Below are 22,576 nucleotides of genomic sequence, written 5' to 3'. Positions count from 1 at the left end.
TGCAGCAGGTTAAGAGCAGATATAGGAGGTACAGTAGGTACAGCAATTGCAGAGCAGATACAGATGAGACAGCACTTACAGAGCAGGTACAACAGGTACAGCAGGTACAATAGGTGGAGAGCAGATGCAGCAGGTACAATACTTGCAGAGCAGGTACAGCACTTGCAGAGCAGGTACAACAAGTACAGCAGGTACAGCATTTACTGGGCAGGTACAGCAGGTACAGCATTTATATGTACAGCAGTGACAGCACTTACAAAGCAGGTGAGGTAAGTAAAGCTCTTACAAAGCAGGTATGGCAGGTATGGTGTGTACAGTACTTAAAGAGCAGGTACAGCAAGTACAGCTCTTGCACAGCAGGTGCAACAGGTACAGCAGGTATGGCAGCTGCAGCAGGTAAAGCACTTATAGAGCAGGGACAGCAGGTACAACTGGTACACCAGGAGCAGCACTAACAGAGCAGGTACAACAGGTACAGCAGGTGTAGCAGGTACAACAACTACAGCAGGTACAGCACTTGCAGAGCAGATACAGCAGGTACAGCAAGTGCAGCAGGTTAAGAGCAGATATAGGAGGTACAGTAGGTACAGCAATTGCAGAGCAGATACAGATGAGACAGCACTTACAGAGCAGGTACAACAGGTACAGCAGGTACAATAGGTGGAGAGCAGATGCAGCAGGTACAATACTTGCAGAGCAGGTACAGCACTTGCAGAGCAGGTACAACAGGTACAGCAGTGTCAAATGGTTTCTGAAGAACAGAGACTAGCTTTTTCCTCAAACTCATCTGCAGGATGCCATTTCCTTTTTATATTGAGTTCTGACATTCCTGCCCAATTAGGACAAAGGGCATTCCCTGTTCCATCAAGAAGGCAGGAAGTTAGCGCAGTTTTTCCTCTCACTTCACTCCCTTCGTTATTTTCTCTCTGTCTTTCTAATCCCCCACCCCCACCAAGCATGGAAACAGGAGAAAAAAGGCAATGTGATAACATCCGTAGCATTAATAATAAAATTGCACACCTCCATGCACTGCTTGACATACACTTATTTGACATCCTCTGAAACCTGGCTCAAACCAACAACCCAAAACAGGGAAATTACCCCCCCCCCCGGGTATAACATCTTCAGACTAGATCGCAAAGCCAAAAAGGGTGTTGGAAGAGCAATTCTTTATAAAACAGGATTGCAAATTACTGTCATCCATGAAAAACCTCCCTCTGTAAGTAATGCCAAAATCCTTATCTCTAAACTCCAGCTTAATCCCCACAAATTCATCTATATAATCTGCACCTACCCCCCCCCCCCCCACCCGTGGAAATAACAGTACACTAGAAGAGATCCTTAGCTGGCTCGCTATTCAATTCCCACAAGAAACCATAGTCCTGGGTAATGTCAATATAGACTGGAAAACCTGCCCCACTCTACACCCCCCCCCTCCTAATTCTTCATGGATTTTCCCAAGCCATTCAGGACCCAACTAGAACTAACAAATCTAACAACAAAGAAAGCATATTGGGTTGGATTCTAATAAATAGTCACCAACATACTTATACAGTAGGTACACTACCAGATGATTTAAGTGACCATGCTCTTACTTACCTAATCAGACATAAAACTGCTACCCCAACCTAACTAAATACAAAATGGTCAGAACAAATAAAAATTTTAACCCTGAAAGCTTCCTAGCAGAACTCAGTGCTTGTAACTGGTCCTCTCTTAAACTACTCCTCTTGATGATGCTGTAGCTTACTTCAACTCCAAGTTCCTTTCTATTCTAGACTTTCATGCTCCCTTAAGATCTATTAGAATAAGCTCAAAACCTGCCCCTTGGCTCTCAAAAGATACACGGCATAAAATTATCCTGAAAAACAAACTCTGGACCAAGTACCATAACAATAAAGATCCCACCGACCAACTAAACTTTAGACAAATCAGAAACTCCACCAAAAAAGCAGTACTTCTAGATAAAAGAAACTACTACTGCCATTTGCAACAAACTAACCAACAAAATCCACAAAAGTTCTGGGCAGGAATAAATAGTCTCTTAAACCTGGCCACTCTGACACCCCTAGCCCCACAGGTACTTTCCAAAATAACCCCAAACAAACCACTGATGCCTTCAATACATTCTTTACTGAAACTGTCCAGTCTCTTGCTAATCAATTATCCCCCAATATCACCTCCCCCTAACACTTCTATTCCCACATTTCAACTGCAACCAGTACCTACATCATTTATCTATACCCTTCTCCACAAACTTAAAGCCTCCTCTCCATCTGGTGACCTTCAGACTGCTCAGTATCTAAAAACTGCAGCCATACCACTAGCCTATCCCATTTCCATTCTGATTAACAGAATCATTGTTGAAGGCTATATTCATTCTGTCTGGAAAATTTCACATATCATTCCCCTGCATAAAGGTGGAAATACAACAGAACTCTCAAACTACCGACCCATAGCCCTACTCTCCCCCCTGGCTAAAATCATGGAAAAATGCATACAAAAAAAACTGCTTAATCACCTGTTGAATAACAACCTACTTGTTGACTGTCAGCATGGCTTCAGACCTTTCCACAGCACCACTTCAGCCCTCCTTTCCTTTACTGACTGTATCAACAAAAATCAAAATAATAATATCCTTACCTCTGCTCTCTTTATTGACCTATCCAAAGCTTTCGATATGGTCAATCACCAGACACTTTTAAATTTACTTAAAACGTTCTCACTAGACTCAAGAGCTATTATGTGGTTCCACTCCTATCTTCATAACAGACAACAGGCAGTGCTCTGGCACAGTAACTTATCCAACCACCTGCCCATCACCCTCGGAGTACCACAAGGTTCTATACTTGGCCCCTTTCTGTTTTCTATTTTTATTAATGATCTTCATACCAGTATTTCCTCTGCAACCTGTATACAATATGCTGATGATTCTACTTTGATTTGTTCTGCTTCTTCCCCTTCCAAACTGCACTCTGTCACCCAACAGACTTTCCAAACTGTTGAAACCTGGTTCCTAAAACAATGCTTAATCCTAAACCCCAAGAAAACCAAACTATTACTGTTCTCCCCCACCTGAAAATCCTCTACTCTCAACTTCTCTGTCTTGTCTAGTAATGGCACTAACATATCACCTGACTCCACTACCAGGCTCCTTGGAGTAGAGGTAGACAATAACCTATGCTTTGACTATCACATCAGCAACACCATAAAATTAGTTACAGAAAACTAGGCTCCCTGTATAGAATTAAACCATTCCTTACTCCACTTACCAGATATTCCATTGCCCATACCCATCTGATTTCTTCCCTCCTTTATGCCTCTCCTATTTACACATACCTGTCCACATCTAACCTCTGCAAACTGGCTGTTGCCTATAACAGTATTGCCAGATTTGCCTCTGGCTCTACTTTTAGAACCCACCACTGCATAAACTTAAAGCAATTAGGATGGCTTGAACTGCAAAATCTGATCTTATATCACCAGCTCTCCTTAGCCCATAAAATCCTCTACAAACCCACTAACATCCCTATACGCACCTCCCTTATCACTCCTTGCTGCAACCTTAAAAGCTTACGTTCTTCTAACAAACTTCTTATATCAACTTACAAATCCAGTAACTTGGCAGGCAAATTCTTGTTCTCAAACACAACAGGTAAAGCCTGGAACTCTCTTCCTGAAAACATCACTGCCAGCTCTTCTTTTCCCTGTTTCAAATCCCATCTCAGAACTCACCTCAAAACTCACTGTCTTTCCCCCTGCACTAACTGAGACTAGCTTTCAATGTGCTACTAGTACTCTCTATTCTCCTTCAAAGAAATCTTTCACTAAATTTGTTCTATTGTCATGCGTAATTTGTATACCCTTTATCTGTAATTAATTTCGAAATAGTTGCTTCTGTAAGAACATGCTAATGCTAATACTATTATATTTTTTTCTCAGTTTGTAAAGTCTGATATTAATGTCTGTATCTGGAGCTTTTCTCCCCGGGCCTCTACTGAAAATGGGCATATATCCAGCTGGATCAGCCCGATAAACAAATGTAAAATAAAAAATAAATAAATAAATAAAATAAGTAATATAATACAATACAATACAATTGACGTGGGGCAGTAGGCTTCCAGAAGACAGTCTTGAGGCTGAAGTGCAATCCATATTCACAGTTATTAACATAGCCTTACAGAGAATGCACTGTACACTTCTGAGCAAGTCAAGTGAGCATGTAGGGCTCCTTTCTCACTCACAAACACTAAATTCAGCCTAACTGCCTCTGTGGAAATCAACAATATGTAGCGAGTGGTTTTTCACAGTATCTCGTGGGGAACAACTTTGGAACAGAGAAGTGTCTTCAGAACCTTCCATTTTTACAATCTCTTTTGTGCTTCTTCTTTCAGAACAATTCAACCTGGTAAATAGGTTCTTATATATAAAGCTACAGAAGTATCTAGTGATTTTTACAAGGGAAACTAAATAGGAATATGGACATTCATTTAGAAAATGCAAAGAAACAAAACTGTTCCTTGATAGGGTACATAGATGTGGAGAAGGAAACGTTGTTTGAAAGAAAAAAAGAGGATACAGTTTTTACCCAGTATGATGGTCAGGAAGGGCAAGAACAGAATCCTTAGGCTTGCTAGACGAGGTCTACTACATAACAGAGACAGCCAGAGGGAGAAGAAAGGGGTATCATTACCCATCAAAGTGTAAACACAACCCAATTCAAACATTGAAACTGAGGTCAAGCATGGATATGTCATCACTCCATCCTTGTTCTCCAACTTTCTTGCAGTCATCATAGTCTGCAAAAAAGATTTTCATCCCTGCCAGTGTTTGTATTGGACGTAGAAAGGCTGGAAGGCATTTTGATCTTGACGTTGAAATTCTATGACTAAAGTTTCCAACATATCTATGGATGTACCACAACTGTTTATTTATTTATCCTTTGTTGATCAAGTTAGTCCCACTAAGCTATGGCTTCTTTTCAGAGGAGGTCTGGGGTGATATTCTACTACTAGGGGAAATTTGGCCATCAGGTAATTTCCCCTACTCCTTTTGATAGGTGTCAAGGGATATTTTACATCCACCTGAGCTACCACCCACTCAAGCAGATGGGACCTTGGTTTAATATCCCACCTGAAGGATGACACAGGCAGGAGTTCAGCCCCTCCCTAATGCTGCACAGCAATGTCAGCAGTCCAATCACCTGGAGTGGGAGTAGAACCCACAGCATTTAGGTCATCCAGCACCAAAAGCAAGTGTGCAACCTGTTGGAGACCTGGCACTGCAACCAGAAGTGACCTCCACCCTTTGTGGACACCTTATGACTAATGTAGTCTTCTATCCCTCTCCCCCAGAAAAGGCTCAATGTCTAAAGTGGAGAGTGGAGGTTGGTGAAAAGCACTGGGTCATACCCACATTGTAAACTAGTCTCATGGTTGCCATTTTTGTAGACTGGATTCTTAGATTCTGGTGTATACACCTCTCAAAAGGCAGACTGCCTCTATAACCCCCAACATATAAAGTCTGATCTTCTGTCCAAGAATTCTGGAGCACTCCTGTAACATCTCCTTGACCTATCTTGGGGAATAGAGGCCCATGCATTTAATTATGTTCTCACAGATCAGAGAATCCAAATTCATGACATGTTTGTGAAAAAGATGCTTTTTTTGTCAATATTGGCTTTATATGCTATTAATTATCTATCTCTCCTATTTCTTTTTTATTCCTTCTTGGTTTAGCTGGCTTTTGACAACTTCTGGGCATGCTGACTTGAATGTCAATAAGTCATATGAGAACTATGGCTCTTGTGGTAAGGTCCAGTGTTGCTCATTGCACATCTAGCATCACAGACATGGTAGCAGGTATTGCTGTTGAATGTTCTTTTCTACACAATATGGTCTTGTTATGGTTGACCTCCTTTCTTCAAAAGATTCTACTGACAATTTTTGATAGCCCTCTCCATTGGGAGGTTCACTTTCATGGGCCCTTGTAAGATAACTTGAAAAAGCAGAGGAATTTTGTCTATGCAGGGCATATATATAACTATCCTCCTCCCCCTTTGACCTCCTATTGTTTTCTTTCATATAGTCAGTGTTTCGCCCATGCTACTATCTAATGTACATTTAAATCACCCAAACCCCACTTTGACAACAACAGCCTAGCCAAGTCAGATACCATTTTCTGAAACTGTCTACTCCTTTTAAATATGCTTGCCTAAATCAGTCCTTGATGCATTTGCTTCATTTATTCTTATTGAAAGCTGACCTGTCAGATAACATACTGAAGGAAGAAACTATAATAGCATGTTCAGTCAGTAAACTGCCTACTTTCATTTGCAGATGCCCTGAAGTAAAGGCACGTGTTCACAACAGCAAGCACATAGCAGTTTGGCTCATAACAGAAAGTAAGCAGAGACCCTTTAAGCAAAGACAAGGTTAATTTAAGGGTCATAGACTATGAAGAGATGGATAAGAGCCTGAAACAGAAATTGGGAAAGGAGGTCTGGGAAAGGATAGTGGGGACTGAGGAGTTATGGAAGAGGACTGAAGTGAGTTGTGATGGTAATGAATAAGGGTAATGGAAAAAAGATAAAGAACAGAAGAAGAAAACATGGATGGTTCATAGATAAGTAGTAGGCAATCAGTCTGCAGAGTGTTACATATCTAACTAAAGACCACACAGTGAGAATCAAACCCTTTTTTTTATGCCTGTGCGGGCAACACCTTAACCATTATGCCATTTCCCAACACCTAAAAGAAGCACAGTTAGGAGTAAGTAGCAAGAGATGACCTACAGAAAGTGGAAGGGGGGGGGGTGGATGAAGTAATATAATGAAGCAAGAAAGCATACTACAATGGAAGGCTATAGAAATGGGTTAATTCTATCACATGTAAGCACCTCCCTTGAAGCTGGCCTTGAAGTATGTTTGGATCCAAGTTTGCCCTTCTTCTTTCACACATTTAACATCTAAGAGAAGTTGCCATGGATGTTAGAAATTGTCATAATGTGCTTTTGTTATTAACAGATGTTTCCTGTAGTCTCACTCCTGGCTGGAGATAAGTTACTACTATCCAAGCCCTAAATCACTGGCGTGAGAACACTGACAAAAGCTACAGCCATTCATCATTTCCATTAAGGGGCATCTATAGGAAAGGGCACTATATAGCACATCTTGTGTCATAAATTCATAATTCATAGCTTTATGAAGAAGTTTTTTAAATTATGAGAGACCTTGGGTAGGTCATTTAGAAAAAAAATGAACAGTTACAAACAAAAGCCAAAGAATAGCAGAACATCAGCAACTTTAAAATAATATATATATATATATATATATATATATATATATATATATATATATATATATACATATATATACACTCACATCTGAGTTGCCTTCTGTGTGGAGTCTGCATGTCCTTCCTGTGTTCACGTGGGCTTCCTCTGGGTGCTCAGGTTTCCTCCGTAGTATATGGAGTGGACATTTTAATTTGTCCATAGGTGTGAGTGCGTGCAAGTGTGTGGTAAGGAAGAACAGCCAAAGCAGGAATAGCCACCCGGTAGTGTAAACCTTGGCTCTAAATGATTGTTACAGTTGTAGTGACACCAAGACCCCATGTAAAAAGTGGGAAAAAAAGCGTTGTGGCTGGATGGATAAAACTGTATAAATGAACAAATAACTTTATTGGTACTTTTGTCCAAATTACTATGGACTTAATTAGATAAAGATGCAAGCAGATAGGCTTGCTGGCCTAAATGAAACTATTAGTATTAGTATTAATTGTATTTTAAAATTGAAACCATTGACTTACATCCCCATTTCATTACATAATGTTGCTGTTTTAATTCTGTGCATAGACAGATATTAGATTTTTCATAAGTTTGGTTGTTTAAATATTTTTTCAGTGTTTTGATTGGTGTTTTGTCATACCACTTGGTATTATAAATTCATGTGATTTAATGGATGTCTCATTATCAGATGAAATTTCAGGCAGTAATTTTTCTGTATGGCCACTACAGGTGCAAAGAAATGTTGAATTAACAACACCTTGGGATGAAAGAATCACATAAAAGCATCATATGGTGTGATATTGAACTGTATGTAGCACGTCTTCTATAAAGCATAATATTGGCCATAATGGTCTCTTGTCTCAAACACCTGCAAGGATGCTTTCAGTCTAATGGCACAGCTCCATCTAACTTCTCCCGGTTAGTAGATACAGCTAGACTGAAAATGATGTTTGGAACAGTTAGATGAGAATGTGGAGGAAGAATATCAGAAGAATAATATATTCACTAGTATGTGCATCATCTCTGGCTGTATGGGGTGGAATGGGGTATGGAATGGAGAATGTGTGTCAAGTTCTGAAAAGAATATTAACCAATGGTATGTATTATAGTGGGTGTGTACGTGTGTGTTTATCTTAACAATGGGCATGAATAAATGAGCATGATAAAAGTGTTGTAGCACAAAGGACAGATATTTTTGTCTGCACTCTGTGAATTACATCAAATAGTTTAATCAATACTTTGTGTACTCCCCTAAACATTTTCACCATTCTGTGGGCTACAAAAACATTTTCACCACTCTGTGTAGTGCAACAAACATTTTCACCAGTATATATAGTGCAACAAACAGTTTCATCACTCTGTGTTCTGCAATAAACATTTTCACCACTCTGCATACTGCAACAAGCATTTTCACCAGTATGTGTAGTGCAACAAACATTTTCACCACTCTGTTCTGCAATAAACATTTTCACCACTCATTGCTTTTCACCAAACATTTTCTCCCCTTTCTACACTTCGTCAATTAGTTTTACCCCGCTGTGCTCCTCAGCAAAGCCTTTTACCACTCTGTGTACTTCAGCAAACATTTTCACCAGTCTGCAACTGTTAAAAACCATACATCTCTCAAAGAAAAAAATACTGCACAAATGGCACTCAAAAACTATACACCCAGACAAAAAAATGCTATACCTACATAAATCAAATACCTAGAAATAAAAAAATCTAACTCAATTAAAATAATTACATTAAATTAAATTAAATGACAAAGAAATATAAAACTCAAACAACAGTCAGACAGTTAAAAAAATTATTATCAGTAGCATGGAACTGAAACTAAACGTCTTAACTAAATAACATTAAACTTAATGAACAGAACATTAAACTATTGTTTGTGTCTTTCGGCTTTTCCTGGTTAGGGGTCGCCACAGCGGAACTCCAGTCCGCTAATGATTGGCAGTAGAGTTTTACGTGCTGGCTTGCCGGGCCTAACACACAACCTTCCATGAAGGAATGCCCGTTCATGCATGTCACCACACAAAAGACGCTCTAACTGAGGATCGAACGGGCAACTTCTAATTGTGAGGCGACAACGCTACCACAGCACCACCACCCATTAAACTATAACTCTAATAAATCTTGACACAACTCTCACCGGACTGATACAATAATACCATAAAACTGCACAGGACATTAAACAACATTATGTTACCTTAGAACTACAATAGAAATCATAAGGAATCCAGCCCATTTATAAAAACCTAAATTCAAACCATAATCCAAAGTAAAAAAGTAGACATCTAGAGTATGTGAGGGTCAACTTTTATTCCTTTCAATTCTGTTCAAAATGCTAAGTGAATTCAACCTTTGGAGCCTTTCTTGGCATGATACAGGCTACAAGGACACATTCAAACACAGTGTATAATTACTGTTTGTCGCAGCCAATTAGCTGGCATGCTTTTGTTAAGAAACACACCTAGAGAAAAAACATACAGACACAGAGACACAGGGAGATCATGCAAACTCTGCACATAGTTACATTAAATCAGACTCAACCACTAACCCATACTGATTTAGTTTTTTGTTATTTATTCATTTTTTTATCTATGTTTTTGGAACTCAGTGCATTGGCAGATTTTTAAAATTCCTTACAGAATAATTTGTCAGAAATGTTGTGGGAGCAAGTGGTTGTAATTTAGGCAATTATTCTTTAGTTTGGATTTAGGATCTGAATTGCACAGATATAGTATAGCCTTATTAAGTTTAATGCTATGGGCTTCAGCAAAAAGCAATTACTACAAATCAAAACTCAAACTAACTGTAACTGAAGTACAGAAAATTGTAAAGAAGATAGAAGTATTAGGCAATTGTTTATTTTGGGATACACCGTCTTAGCTTACACAGATGTGGGTGGAGCCGATTTGACTAATGTTTCAATAGGGCTGCCAGTTAAGCATGGTGGCTGGAATATTTTTTTAATTGTCATTTTTATTCTGAGAACAGTAAAAAGTTTAAGAAAGTTTAAATAAAAATTTGAAACTCTAATACTGTGCATTAATTACTTAATGAGAGTGAATTACTACACACATCCAATAAGGGAGCTGCTCCCCCTCCTGCACCGCCCTGCTACACACAATTTTAAGTTTGTCTGCTTTACAGTGCCGTGGTGTGGGGTTGCAGGGGCCAGAGCCTCCTAATGCACTTAAGCTATCTTTTTTAACTTCTTATCTTGTTAAGAACAACTTATAAATTTTAAATAATTGTAACAAATTATAATTACAATGCCCGCCCACTTCAAACCAGGGGCAGGACTTGCTACTGCACATCCTGGTGTGTCCTAATATAAACAACTGTCATAATACATGGGATGTTTTGAAAAAGGAAGTAAGAAATTACGGAGAAATAAATGGAATTTTTGTGAACAATACATGCAGAATAGTGTTCCAGAGGAGTTGCATTTAAAGGAAAGTTAGAGCTGAACAATTTATGTAATACTGGAGTGAATGAAAAATGTTAAAATGTATATACTGCATGAAAATAAGAAGGGAAATGCTATCATGGTTTCTTTTCTTGTTTATTTTATATATATATATATATATATATATATATATATATATATATATATATATATCACTTTTTGTGTAATGTTTTTTGTTTTTCTTTTTTTCTTTCGGCTTTTCCCGGTTAGGGGTCACCACAGCAGAACTCCGGTCTGCTAATGATTGGCAGTAGATTTTTTTTTATGGGTGCAGAGGTGCCAGCTCAACACCCAACCTTCAACAAAGGCACGCCTATTCTACGCATGTCTTTCAAACACCACTCGACCACAAGGAGGACATGCAGACTCCACACAGAAGGCACTCCAGCCGAAAATCGAACAGGAGAACCTCTTGCTGTGAGGCAACAACACTACTGCTGCACCATCGCAGTTTATGAAGATATTTAAAAAAAGATTTGACTCACTGACTAGAATTACAGCAAAAGATATTTTGTTTAACACATATCAGATGCCTCATACTCTGTATAGTTATAGACAGAGACATACAGACAGTCAGACTGAATATTTAGATCATAAGTAAGTTACATCCCTATAAATGTCAGGAAGATACAAAATATAGTCTTTACTCATATTCATCAAAACTAAGAAAAACAGAGCTTATTTATTTGTTTCAGGGAGAAGTTTGAAGAAAGGGCCTACTAAAAGTTTAAATGTCCATAGGCTTAGAGTGTGGCTATCTGGAAATAAGAAACAGTAATAGCAAAAGTATTTCTCCTAATACACCCAGACTCACAATTACTGAATATCAAAATCTGCTTTTTATAATTTTTATCCTAGTCAAGAAACTATACCCCAAACATTTATTACTATCTTCACTTCATACGCACAAAACAAGAGAAGATAAATTCACAATAAGAAAAAAATGGTGTGTAAGTTTTATTAAGCTTATATCCCATCCCCTATTTTATGCATCATCTCCATGGGGATAGCAGCTATTATTCTTTGGGAAAGATAACTGGATGTTTTATTGTTAGTGCATTGCTTTTCTGGGATGGACTCCACTTGTGAGTAAATTTCTTCTTACCATAAATGCGAATATTTTATTCTAGGGATCAGCAGTGATTATGCTAGTTTGCTGCATACTGTGCTGTGCACTGTTTATGTACCTTCAACTGCTAACAGTAGAGTTAACATGTCAGAGCAAACAGTAGTCATGACAGTTTATGGACTCTTTCTGTGAACTTTTGCTAATTTCCTCACTATATACTATCAAATCCACTAGAGGCATCGCTGTACTGAGGCCAGATCTTCAACATAGTTTAACTTTGTTTTACAGGTTCTCCCAGTGCTAATGACTGCAATATAAATTACAGCAGAGGTCCCTAGAATTAACCTTCCCAAAACAGCTGAAACAATAGAGATGTGAGGATCGCTCACCAAGACATGCAGATAACAAGTAATTAAGCCAAATGGATATATAAATGTTCAATGTATAGAACTGTCTCTGTAAGCAGTAAGAAAAATATGCCATTCTTTCACTGCTTAAACATTCTGTTAACAAAAGTACTAAACATGAGCAAGTTTAAGTGGAAACAAACTGTATATGAATTTGTGGCTTATTTATATTTATAATGAGTAGTGAGTGATCAGTAAGGGTCAACCCTAGAGAAAGATTTTAAATTTCAAAACTGTTTTCAGTGAAGTTTCACTTCAGAACAAATGTTTTACATTGGCTCCCTCTACTGAAATATGTAAGCAATGCTAGTCACAGAGACTCAACGTTTGTAAACTGCATTGTTCTAGCATACTAGATACTTCAGATAGCACCATCTTTCGTTACACTGAATAAATACTGCATAGTAACACTTTCATATATAGTAGACTTTTCTAAACAACATTACAGTGCAAAGGTGTTACTAATGCCAACTTTCACAACAGCCAGAATGACTAACATTCATAATATCGTTTTGGAAGCCATTTATTAGAAACTTTCATAAGATCGGTAGCAAGAAAGTAGTTTCCAAGTGCATCATTGGAGCACAGGAAATTGAAATTGCCTAATTTTTGCATAATGATCTGCAAACATGGGCTGGATATTTGATTTCTACACCAGCCACTGGCATGCTTTGTGGGTCTGAGCAGGTTAGCTTTTAATCTCACGTTGTTCTGAATCACTAATCAAAGCAGACACAATGAAAATCAGATGACTGTGTCTTACTGACTGATTGTTGCCTATCACAAAAATATTCAAAACATGATTTGCACTTAGTCACGTAATACACAAGAGATAGCTGCACATGTAAAATCCTGTTCTACCACTTTGCTATTTACTGTACAGCCTCTCATACTAAATTACCTCCTTGGAAATATGATGCAAATGGTTCCTTGAATGAAATTACCTTACAGCTCAGGGTTATGCTCCCATTTGTCACTTCCTGTACAACCATTTTCATGAATAAATAACATTAATGAAAAGAGCTGCAGGTAATGAGTTATTTAAATAACCCTAAAAGGGAGAAGAGGCATGCCCAAATGAGAAATACAAACTTTATAGTAATAAACTACTTCATCACAGTTGTTACTCAATTGAATGGGAAAGTACAGAGCTTCCTAAAGTGATACAATAAATGCATAAAGAACAAAATGTTCTAACAACTCACTGCATTATACAAACTAAGTAGGGTAAACAAAACTAACTTAAATGCCCACTTACCGTTATTTGACTTAAGACATCATTATATAAATGTGTTCTTACAAAAATATTTGTGGGGAGAGTGATAAGAAGGTGATACTCTTCTGCAATGGGGTAACGAAGAATCCAAAGAAAATAACCAGCAAAAATAATATAGAAATGCAAAAGTGAACTTGGAAAATAAACACCAGCCCAACAACTAAACTAGGTTCGTATGCTCTTGCCACCACCTTTATTGTGATATATTGAACTAAATGTTGTAACATCTTCGTGTTCATAATAGCATAATAAATGAACTGACTGACAGATTGCAACTAAATGCACACTGATGTTATTCATTTCAATGCAAATGAGAAGCATGAAAAGTATTCATTGCATTGCATAGTACTGCTTAAAGGTGGCACTCAAGAAACAACCTGTATGGTATGCAAGGCATATTTGTGCAGTCAACCGGCACTCACAGTGTGTTGATGCTATATAGAGATATTTTGCATTGGAAGTTCTTGTTCGGTATGAGTTCATTTAGAGGAGCTGTGATTTAGAAACATCAAAGATGCAAATTGCTCAGGTTATATGAGTACGTATGAACTGATTTATCAGATGGGAAGCCATCAGCATTCAGAGCAAACATTTTAACAAGTACAGCAAGAGTGTCAAATTTGAAACAAAATCATTTAATCAAGGAAGCTCAGGGGATCTATGCCAGTAATTGTCTCTCTCTGGCTGTGCCTCCAGTGGCTCACACACCTTACATACTATGGCCTAAGTGACTAGTACTCACACACCTTCCTTACTATGGCCTAAGTGACTAGTACTTACACATCTTACATACTTTGGCCTAAGTGAGTAGTACTCACACACCTTACATACTATGGCCTAAGTGACTAGTACTCACACACTTTACATACATACTATGGCCTAACTGACTAGTACTCACACACCTTACATAATATGGCCTAACTGACTAGTACTCACACATCTTACATACTATGGCCTAACTGACTAGTACTCACACACCTTACATACTAAGGCCTAACTAACTAGTACTCATACACCTTACTTACTATGGCCTAAGTGACTAGTACTCACACACCTTGCATACTAAGGCCTAACTGACTAGTACTCACACACCTTACTTTCTATGGCCTAAGTGACTAGTACTCACACACCTTACATACTATGGCCTAAGTGACTAGTACTCACACACCTTAAATACATACTAAGGCCTAACTGACTAGTACTCACACACCTTATATACTATGGCCTAAGTGACTAGTACTCACACACCTTACATACATATTATGGCCTAACTGACTAGTACTCACACACATTACATACTATGGCCTAACTGACTAGTACTCACACACCTTACATACATATTAAGCCCTAACTGACTAGTACTCACACACCTTACATACTATGGCCTAAGTGATTAGTACTCACACACCTTATATACTAAGGCCTAAGTGACTAGTACTCACACACCTTACATACATACTATGGCCTTACTGACTAGTATTCACACAGCTTACATACTATGGCCTAACTGACTAGTACTCAAACACCTTACATACTATGGCCTAACTAACTAGTACATAATTTAGTCACTGAGTCAACAGTGACAACACTGACTTAGTGAAGATCCTTTGTGATATATGATAAAAAGAAATACAAAGCATAAGACACATGTCTTATGCTGACCGACTAAAGGCCCTATCCCACTACTCTAGCTCATATAGTTTATTGAGACAGGACGTACGCCTGACCTACAAGGCATTCTCTGATCTAGCCCTGATGAAAATGTTACATATTCACAAGGAAAATTATACAAGTGTTACGTGTTTCATGGACCTGAACCTTAATTGTGACTTTAACAGAACTTGCTTGAGAGACAGATTTGTATCCCAAAGGCTATCTCATTTATGGAATAAATTTCCCATCTTCTTAAAATAAAGCCGGTTCCTCACTATCTTCAAAAGGAATTTGGATAAATGGATGGGGAACTGTAAATTCACTTCTGGGGTACTGCCCATGTCTCTTGTGGACAGAACCAGTCTGTAAAATGACTCAGGGCTCCAACACGCAAAAACCCACTACCCTGATACTACTCCAACCCATATCTGGGGAATTAAAATATAATACTGTCATATCCTGGGTATTATTGGCTAGGCTTGTAAAGGTTCTTGTGCCATTAGCCTAGTAATTACTTATGAGCATATGAATACAATTGCAGAGCCATGCAGAACAAAATGTTGCCTATAGTACAGTAGTTGCCATGCTGAGACTAATGAAGGCTATATGATGCACCATGTGGTCTGTTCAAACTATGCATCAAACATTATTACACAGCAGCAGAAGCAGAAAAGTGTCCCAATGGCTACTAGTAATCATTTTCTCTAATCAATAGGAACATGTCATTCAGGTGTAGGGAACATGCAGATGGTAAATGACAGTGGGCCTAACCATGGTTTAGGACAGAGTGCACCTCATTATTAGCAATGTGGCATCAATGTGGATACAATAAGGTGTCCCCCATTGTATTCCATACGGTTTTCCTCTGGATGTTCTACAGGTGTTTTGCAGGGGATATCCACCATTGTATTCCTTGTGATATCCTATTGTGATGTACTTTCTAAAAGTCTCCTAATTCAGGATCCTCCATTTAACCAAAATGCATAATAATCGTGGAAGTGCTGAGCCGTGTGGTATCCAATATTGTGACTACAGTGTAGCTGTGCAAGACAATAATACAGGACTTTGACGATGTCCAAGTTGTGGGGTGACATATTCCATGGCCACAGATGCAGTCAGAGCATCATTTCTTTCCACAGCAATTCAAATGCAGGTACCACACCTACCCATGTTTCTGTCTATATATCTACCACATCCATATTTGGCAGATCTAGTGTTGTGTGACATTATTTTGAGGATGCAGCTAAGAGAAGTAATGTGGGCATAAAGAGACATCATGAGGCTCATAAACCAATGATCATGCTGGTCAGCACTTTCATATATGATACATGACATGTTGGTGATCTCATGGGTGGCACACATGACAGCAGGCTGGGAATGAATAGCACACTTCTTCAGCATCTGCTTATTTACTTCCCCAGATCTGTGAGATTATGTTTGGACCAACACCTGACCAGTAACTGGGGTCACAAATGGACAGGAGGTCATTCCATGTCCAGCCCATTGTTAACACTTCAGATTTTCCCCTTAATAGAGAACCACACTAATGGAACATAGTGAATGTAGATGTTTACTCCAGAGAATAACTTGTGCCAACAGACATCTCTCTCTTTGCACATTTGTCATAACATAATTGTCAGTCACTGGGTGGCTTGCTCCCATGCTCTGAATTTATCCAACTATGTGCTATAGGCCTACACTCTATGTGCCTTGCATCAAGATGCAGGGGGAATCATCAGGCATTTTAGAAGTGTTCACATCAGCAGTGTCAGATTAAGTGCAACATGGCCCCCAACCAGTTTTCAAGCCATCGGCTTCCCACACATAATTTTGTTTTTTGTTTTGTTTTTTTAGAACAATTATAAATTATCATGTTCTTTTGGTTTTGGCTTCCTGATTTAAGACTTTATGAATAGCTGTCAATAGAATCCACCAATGTCTACTTCCATTAGTTGCCTCCACCTGAGTACACCTCAAATATCTGATTGTGATATAAATCCTCATATTAACGTATTCCAACTTGCTTTACACAAATGCACACCAGCCCTGCAAAGGCAGATTAATACATGCTTAACTTGATCATACCAGCCACAGTAAGTCATTCTTATTCACAGACAGTCCCCTCAACCAGTAATTATAATTCCACTGTTGACTGAGTACATGTTAGACATCTGCTAGTAGAAAAAGTATTCAAATAATTATAGGCATAATCTGTTTCAATTTTGTTTCAAAGAAATACACAATGACTCATGTATCCTGACTTATTTCACACAAATGCACACTAATCATGCAAAAACATACTATTTAAACTGAAAAATACGACGATAAGTTACTTTCATCCACAGACAAATCTACTGCCATCCAGCAGTTATAGTCACTTTGCTCATAGGTTCATATGTTCATAGGTAGGTACTAGGCTATCTGCCCGAGGGCATTTATAAGCCTAGCCAGAGTGTGTCGGCTTTCACCACCCCATTGATTAATTAACTGAGCCTCTGTCAAGCAGAGCCAATGAAGTGATCCCAGGGGTGTATTTTCTGTTACCCATCCACTCATCAAGGCTTCTCTTGAAGAGTGTTAGTGAGGGGCTCTGCCTTATGTAGTTAGGAATTTTGTTCCAAAGCATGGGGAGTCTCTGTGACAGGAATCTATTCCTCCAGCATGTTCTATTTATTGTTGTGGCAAGGTTTATCTCACTAGAGCGTGTGGCTCGCAGTGACTTGGATTTCTTTAGGTGGAACATGTCCATCAATTCTGAGTTAGACATGGCTTTGTAAGTCAGGCAGAGATCACCTCTGAGTAAGCGATATGCCACTGAGTACAGCTGGAGTTTTTTCAGTCGGGCTGCATAGGACATATGTTTGAGGCCAGTATTCCTCTTGGTGAGGTGCTTTTGTGGTCTTTCCAGCTGTTGGAAGTGTCTTGTGAGATACATCCCAAATGGGGCATTGTACTCTATGATGGGTCTGATGAGTGACGAGTAGAGGGGCATTATAACCTCTTTATTTCTAGATGCGAACCCCTTAGTAATTAGATGGGCCACATAGAAGGATTTCCTAACTACTTTGGCAATATGATTGTCAAAGGAGAGATTACACTCTACCTGGGTCCCCAGATCTCTTATTACCTCTTCTGTATTAAGGGGGCTGCCGCCTATGTGGTAATTCATGGGTGTTTTGTTTTTCCCAAACAGGATGACTATACATTTTTGGGTATTTAGCTTGAGGCCATGACTTTGACACCAGGTGTCTGTCTCAGCAAGGCCTTTTTGAAGGATGTCCGTCTCAGCCAGAGAGTCAATTATGGCTCCCAGTTTGCAGTCATCAGCGAACTTGGTTAGTCATAGTCCTCCTGTGTTTGCCTTTTTGAGAAATATATGCCGAACAGTAGGGGTCCCATAAACGAGCCTTGTGGGACACCACATGTGACTGGTTTAGAGTCAGACCTAGAGCCTGCTATTCTTACCGTGTGAGTTATGTCTGTAAGCCAGTTGGCAACACATCTTGTGACATAGGGGTTTATGTTCAGGCTGGTGAGTTTTTCTATAATACCTGAGTGAGGAATGGTGTTGAGTGCCTTGGCGAGATCAAGGTAGGCTGTGTGAACCACCTTTCCCTCATCTATGGCCTTGGTGACTGTCTCGAAGAAGTCAACCAGGTTTAGTAGGCAAGATCTGCCCTTAACAAAGCCGAACTGGGTCAGGTCAAGTGTTTGGAGGTTCCCAATGTCTTTGTTAATGAGTTCCATAATGATGCACTCCAGAGCCTTGCAGACCAGGCTAGTCAGGCTTATGGGGCGATAGTTTCCTGGGTCAGTTGTGGCCCCTCCTTTGTGGAGCGGAATAACCATTGCTGTGCACCATTCTATGGGCACATAGCCTGTGTAGAGGCTGAGGTTGAACAGCTTGTTTAGGTGGTGGGTTAGTTCGTTCTGTAGTTCATGCAAGACGCAGTCTGGGACACCATCTGGCCCCACTGATGCTGTGTTTTTGGCTTTTGAAAGGGCTGTTTTCACCTGTGCTTCTGTGATTTTTGGGACACTACACGTTTCCAGTATTGTTGTGGGTCCTTTTGAAGGTGAGAGGGAGGTGAAGTTTGCACTGAATCTATCTGCCAGGATGTTGGCAATATCAGTAGGTTCAGTATATTTTGTGCTATTTTGCACTAGCTCAGAGCATATCTGCGAGTTGCCACTTAGATTCTTGACATAGCTAAAGAAGGCTTTGTGGTTATCTTTCAAATCCTTGGCTATGTTTCTTTCGAAGTTAGCCTTGGATGATTTTATGAGGGACCTTAGTTTCTTACTTATACTGATCAGGGATGTCTTTCCTTCTTGGGATTTGCTTTTTTTCTGAACTAGTTTCCTCCTTTTGTTGTATAATCTGTTTATGGCAGGGGTCCACCAGACTGGTTTCCTTCTCTTAGGGGAGTGAGTCTTGGTTTTGCTAGGGATGGCACGATCCATGCATCCTTGTAGGTGCTCATAGAGTGCAATTGTAAAGGATTCTGCATCTTGGGCAATGTTATTCTTTAGCGTGGGGGCTGTGAAACTTACCACCTCTGTCTTAAGTAAGGTGAAGTTTGCTTTAGAAAAGTTTTTCACTGTGGTTTCCTTGGTTGGGGGTGGTGATGGGGTGTGGACATCCAGGGTGATTAGTTTATGGTCTGAACTAACCAGTGATGGGTTGACCTCCGGTACAGAACACCTGTCGCCCATGTTCGTGATGACCAGGTCCAATATGTTGTGGCCTCTGGTAGGGGAGTTTGCCAGCTGATCCAGGGCATTTGAGTTGATAAATTCCAGGAAGCGCTGAGCCTGGGAGTTTGTACTCAAGGAGTTTTCCCAGTTAATGGTAGGGTAATTGAAATCGCCCAATATCAGGGTGTTTGGTAGGACCTTCATGTTTTCCAGTGTGCATCTCATCTGATTGTGATAAAAAATAAAATTTCTGAACCATTTAACACAAGGCATAAGGACATTGCTAAAATGTAATGAGGGTCAAAGGCCGAGAATCAGAGATGGAGTTCTCTTATATTGTTAAAAATTTGGTAGAATAACAGTAATAAGGACAGAGCTGAAATGTAATGAGGGACAAAGGCTGACAATCAGAGATGGAGTTCTCTTATATAGTTAAAAATTTGGTAGAATAACAGTTTTTTGTATTTGCATGCATTTTCTGAAGAATATGAAGTCTGAAGTCAGATGTTTGCCATTATTTAACAATTGTAATGCTCAATGATTTACCAGAAACTATAGATATTATACAGAACAGACCCAAAATATGATGCAAAATCAAAGGCATTCTGCAAAATTAGGGGCATTTAATAGCTATATCATTTCAGCTTTGTTTCACATGAACAGTAGCCACAAGGCGTTTTAACTTCTTTCACACAAATGTCCTTCAAAGTCAGATGGTTCATTGAGCAAACAACTACAGACTTAGTTGCTTTCACCCACAAATATTCACCACCCTAGCCAGCATTAATAAACACTTTGTTGTTTACACCTAATCTGATTGCAATAAACAATGCTATGTCTGAACATGTTAGCAAAAGAATCAGAGAAAAAAACTAAAAAAGTAATGAGGCATAAAGCTCCATAATCAAAGACACTTAGAAAGTTAGAATAACATTCTTTTTGCATTGGCATACATTTTCTGAAGGATACAGAGTCTTAGGAGTCAAATGTCTGTCAGCATTTAGTGACCACAGTCCTCAATAATTTGCCAGAAAACCACAATTTTTTGAGGAACAGATGGAAAATGTGAGACAAAGAGAGTATTTCACACTAACAGTGAGCAGAGAATAAATATCCCAATGTATTTCATACAAATGTACACTAGTCCAGAAAAGCCAGACTTTAAAATGAGGAAACTACAAGAGGCAAGTGTTTTTCATCCAGCACCCTTCCCTCCATTTAGTGACAGGAGTCTTAAATGATTTACCAATAAAAAGCACAAATTTTATGAGGCACAAAACAAAAGTAACATGTATAGTTACAGACAGTTAACTGTCTGACACACAAACAGCACCAAGACAATAAACAGTTCAGCACATTTCACACAAATGAAGTCAGACATTAAACAAAGCAAATAACATTTATTTCTTTGACAGTGAGCCCACAGCCTCCATTGTTTAGTGACAGCATTTCTCAGTGCAGTATTTAGTGGCCTGTCAAGATATGTTTAAAAAAATCCCTTCGGAACAAACAACATGTTTCTCACACTCACAGCCAGCCCTGTCACCCTTATTTAGTAACTGTAATTCTCAATTTAGTACTATATCGGTAGCTTGGCAGGATAATGCTAATACTAATGCTAATGCTAACACTATTGCTAATACTAACACTAATACTATTACTAATATTAATACTAATACTTATACTAATAAACTTCCCTCATGAGACAAGCGACAATTTTTTCATCCATAACCAGACCACAACCCTCACCCCCTTATTTAATGACCTGCTAATTTATCTCAGTATTACATTAATCTTGGCCTTTTTACTCAAGAATCAAGGGTATTTCCAAAACATAATAGGGAACAAAGGCTCAGAATCTCAGACAATTTTTAAATATTTCTCTAAGACATCAGTAGATCAGCATGGTTTACATCAACATGCATCTTACAAGGGACATTGCAAAAATATGAAGTAAAATCAGGCACATTCTGCAAAATCAGGTATTTTGAGGGCTATAATTATATCTGGCTTCCTGCCAGGATACAAAAAATTACTTACTTTACCTTACCTTCCTAAGACTCCCTGCTCCACTGTACATGAATAATGGGAAAGCAATGAACAGATAGCTGCAGCACTTTGTAGCATGGGTTGGTGACATCATTCACCTTGAGCCTTTTTTTTAACTTTTTATTTTTACTTAAGAAATAAGTAAATAAACAACAAAACCCTGAGGTGAATAGTGTCGCTGACTCATTCTCCTCATGTGCACACACGCACACACACACACACACACACACATATATATATATATATATATATATATATATATATATATATATATATATATATACATATATAGATAGATATATATGTGTGTGTGTGTGTGTGTGTGTGTATTTATATATATATATATATATATATATATATATATATATATATATATATATATATAGATAGATAGATATGTATTTGCATTGGGGGGTTCCTTCTTTTTGGGATTGGCCATGAGTTCCTGTTATTACTTTTTATTTTGTCTTATCCAACAATTGTAGTTCTACGTTATTGCTGCTATCTATTTCATTAACATTTTTACAAACTGATTGTGTAAGGAAAGGGTTTTTATCTGTTACTTTATCTTCTTTTATTTTAGGTTTTATTAAAAATTATAGCAGCGTCTTTTTTCTGCACATATTTTTTTAGTTGTGTGTGTGTTACACTAATACTTTATT

This window comes from Protopterus annectens, chromosome 1.part0, assembly GCF_019279795.1.
Source record: "Protopterus annectens isolate FY-2018-M chromosome 1.part0, PAN1.0, whole genome shotgun sequence".
In the NCBI taxonomy this organism is placed as follows: domain Eukaryota; kingdom Metazoa; phylum Chordata; order Ceratodontiformes; family Protopteridae; genus Protopterus; species Protopterus annectens.
The sequence above is the reverse complement of the archived record's forward strand: the minus strand, read 5'-3'. Positions refer to the sequence as shown.